Source organism: Cebus imitator, unplaced genomic scaffold (assembly GCF_001604975.1).
Source record: "Cebus imitator isolate Cc_AM_T3 unplaced genomic scaffold, Cebus_imitator-1.0 Scaffold302, whole genome shotgun sequence".
NCBI classification, from domain to species: domain Eukaryota; kingdom Metazoa; phylum Chordata; class Mammalia; order Primates; family Cebidae; genus Cebus; species Cebus imitator.
The window spans coordinates 581,171-585,494 of NW_016107617.1; the positions used below are offsets into that span (position 1 = coordinate 581,171).

General features: G+C 37.5%; 1 pseudogene; it reads left to right on the plus strand.

Annotated features, from left to right (window-relative positions):
• The first annotated feature begins 2,561 nt into the window (after positions 1 to 2,561).
• LOC108285573 lies at positions 2,562 to 3,275 on the plus strand (annotated as a pseudogene).
• Positions 3,276 to 4,324: the final 1,049 nt, after the last annotated feature.

A 4,324-nucleotide genomic window follows, 5' to 3' on the forward strand; every position in this document is an offset into this window, starting at 1 on the left:
AAAACAAATTTTCCCAAGTGGTTGTACAAATTTCCATTCCCATGAGCAGTGTGTGAGACTTCAAGTTGCTCCATAGTTGCGATTGTTCATTTATTTTATTTTTAGGCAGTCTGTTTGGCATGCAGCGATATATATGCGTGTGTGTGTATATATATATATATATTTTTTTTTCACTTCTCTGATGACCAATAAGCTTAAGGATCATTTTAGCTGTTTAGTTGCTCTTTGGATATCTACTTTTGTGCCATCTATAGTCCATTTTGTGTGTAATATTTTTCTTGTTCACAAGAATTTTGTACATATTATCAATTGATATCTTCATCAATAATATGTATTAAAAACACATTTTCTCCTTTTTGGCTTGCCTTTTTACTATCAATATGTTTTTGATAAGTGTAAGTTCTTAAAGTTAATGTAGGAAAGTTTATCTACTTTTTTTTCTGGATGATAATGTCTTCTGTGTCCTGTGTAGTAAGACTCTTAGCCAAACTCATCAAAGGAATATTTATATATTACAAGTCATTTTGAATTAACTTTTGTATATGAAGATTGAAAACTATCAATCAAGATTTTTTAATTCCATCAGAATATCCAGTTGACTCAGTCGTATTTGTCTAAAGTTCTATCCTTTTTTCACACCTCTATATCAGTGTTACTTCTGTCATAAATTTAATGTATCAATATGTATGGAATTCTTTTTAATTCTTGTACCAATTCTATTGTATCTAAATTACTGAAGCTATATAGGTCTAGTTATCAGTAAAAATCAACAGCTTTATTCTTGAAAATGGTTTTGAATCCTCTTGGCCTTTTGCCTATCCACTAACGGAGTCACCTTTTCAATTTACATACAAAATCATAACCCTGCCAAAATTTGATTGTAATTGTGTTGTAACTATATTTCAGCTTGAGAATTGATGTAACAATATTGACTATTTCAGTTAATAAACAAGATATGGCATAACCCTCCATTATTTAGATATTTAATTAAATCTCTTAATGTTTTACTTTTTGATTTGGTTTAATTTGTATTGGTTTTCTATGTAGAGACTGCATATCTTAAATTCATTCCTAGTTATTTGATTAAAAAGCTTTATGGTATTAAAACTTTGTCCTATAGTTTTGTTGCTGGTATTTAGAAATTATACACACACTCTCTTGAATTCAACAACCTTGCTCAAATTCAATTATTCTACAAGTTTAGTTTTAGTATCTCAAGATTTCTGGGTACACAAAACTATTATTTCCAAATAATGAGGATTTTAACAATTTTTAAGTTTTTAATTGGAAGTAATTTTCAACTTACAGAGAAATTGGAATAATAAGTGCAAACTATAATACTCTATACAAATTCATTTCTTGTTAATACTTTATCCTATTTTATTTGCACAGTCCTTTCTCTCTCCCTTTCTGTCATATGGACATGTTTCTTTCTAATAAAATTGAAAGTAAGTTGCACACATAATGGGCTTTTACCTCTAAGTTCAGTGCATATTTCCTAAGAATAGCGATTATTGTCTTATATAAATAGAGTATAATTATCACCTTTAGTTAACATTGACAAGATATTTTAATTTACCAAATGATTTCATTTTTGTTTATAGAACCAACTGTATTATCTGTAACCCTTGTTTTTTTCCTCCAGTACAAGATGCCATCTCAAATGAGAAACATTTTTGACTTCCATGTCTTGTTAGTATTTAATGTGGAATATTTCCATAGAATTTCTTTGTCTTTTAGAACACTGACATTTTTGAAAACTATAGCTCCTGGTTTTGGTAATAGGAAGTTTCTCATTTTCGGTTTGCTTATGTTTTCTCATGATTAGATTCACATTACGTGTGGGAGGTTATGTCCTCCGAGCATCATATCAGGAGGCACATGGTGTTCATTTGCTTGTTGCTGGTGATACTAACTTTATCACTTTGCCAAGGAATTCAGTTTCTCTACTGCTTAATTGTTATTTCTTCCCTTTTAACTGATAAGCATTCTTTAGGGAGACACTTTAAGGCCATTCAAAGAATCTGTGCCTTGTCACAAATTTTCCCTGGGATCTATCCATTGATTTTTGCCTAAACCAGGCTCTAGGCTTTCCTATGAAAACTGCAAAATGATAACTTTAACTTAGCATTGTCTCTGTATTTGCCATTTGGTGCTGAGGATTCTAGTGCATGAAAGAGCCCTTCTTCCTTTTTTTAAGTTTATGTATTTGGGCATTATCATTATGGACTTGAAGATTCCCATTCTCTCATTGGTTTAACATTTATTTTAGTATTTAATCATTTTGATGTTCAAATTATCCCAAATTTGGCCAGGGGATATCTGAAAGCTGTATTTTGTTTAAGTTCCTCCTATCCTGTACTGTTTTCTGTGTACATCCACAAGCTTGCTATATGGCAAGCAAAAGGGGAACTTTGTTGGATTTTTGTTCCTCTTATAGGTAATTATTACTATGACATCTTCTTTTTAGTAAAAATGAAGGCAGAATGTACATGTGGTGTGTGTTCTTCTTGATTTTAAGATTATGGGAGGGCTGCTACTTCTCACAACAGCGGGTCCAGGCCCAACCGACAGAAGATGGGGTCTCCAGCAACCAGGCGCTGCGTGGAGTGGCTGTTGGGCCTCTGTTTCCTCACCCACATCCCCATCACCCTGTTCATGGGCCTGCAGGCAGTGCTGCCGCGCGAGCTCTACCAGGTTGAGAAACCTGCTGGAGTGGTATGCTAAGGAGTTCAAAGACCCGCTGCTACAGGAGCCCCCAGCCTGGTTTAAGTCCTTTCTCTTCTGTGAGCTTGTGTTTCAACTGCCTTTCTTTCCCAATGCAACATATGCCTTTCTCAAAGGAAGCTGCAAGTGGATTCGAACCCCTGCAATCATCTACTCAGTTCACACCATGACAACTTTAATTCCAGTACTCTCCACATTTCTGTTTGAGGATTTCTCCAAAGCCAGTGGTTTTAAAGGACAAGGACCTGAGACTTTGCATGAACGGTTAACCCTTGTATCTGTCTATGCCGCCTACTTACTCATCCCATTTGTTCTTTTAATTTTCATGTTCCGGAGTCCTTACTACAAGGATGAGGAGAAAAGAAAAAAAAAATGACAGAAACCACCACTTGCGCAGGGTAGACATGCCTGCAGGACAGTTGCTTATTGGATACAAGGAACACTGCTCAGAATCCACGTCTTCAGCAGCATTTGAAACACTGGCAACAACACACAAGAGCAAGATGGTATCAGGAACCATGTCAAACCCTCTTTTTTTTTCTTTTTTTTTTAATTTAAAGACAACCTCACTCTGTTGCCCAGGCTGGAGTGAGGGGCAGTGGCATGATCTCAGCTCACTGCAGCCTCTGCCTCCTGGGCTCAAGTGATCCTCCTTAGCCTCCCTAGTAGCTGGAACTATGGGTGTGCACCACCATGCATGGCTTTTTTTTTTTTTTTTTTGTGGTGACGGGGTTTTGCCGTGTTGCCCAGGTTGGTCTTGAACACCTAGGCTCAAGTGATCTGCCCACCTCAGTCTCCCTAAGTGCTGGGATTACAGATGTGACCACCTCAGTTTCCCTAAGCACTGGGATTACAGATGTGACCACCTCAGTCCCCTTAAGTGCTGAGATTATAAATGTGGGCCACTGGGCTCGGCCCAAACTTTCACCTTCTGAGGGAACTGGAATGAACAGACTGATTGGCTTAGAGCGGGGAAAGGGATGTGGGCTGGGTAATAGGGAAGTGGTACTAAATACCTGACTATATGCCTAAGTTCCGCTGCAAGATTATTAAAGCAGGACCAGACCAGAAACTGCTAAAGAACATGGCCTGCTTGACGTTTTCATGAGTCACCTGACCCACAGGATATGTGCTGCTTATGACTAAACCCTCCACTCCCGATTACCTAGAGTATATCACCTATCAGCAACATGAACAGTGCAACGTTTGGGGCCATTTTAAAATGTGAAATTTTGCCTCTGTAGTGTTAATTCAAAACTATGTCATGTTTTCTTGTCCCCACCTCTAACCCAAGGAAAAAAGAGAAAATACTATGCAAAGGAAGTTTGGTTTTCTTAACGTTTAGCCCTATAATGACTTTCAGTCAGAAATGGGTTAGACTGGAAGATGTTTTTGTTTCTGTTGTAAACAGATCATCCTAGGAGGGTTTTTTGTTTTGTTTTGTTTTTGAGACAGTCTTGCTCTGGGCATCTGGCATGATCTTGGCTCACTGCAACCTCTGCCTCCTGGGTTCAAGTGATTCTCCTGCCTCAGCCTCCTGAGTAGCTGGGGACTACAGGCGCACACCACTATGCCCAGCTAGTTTTTGTATTTTTAG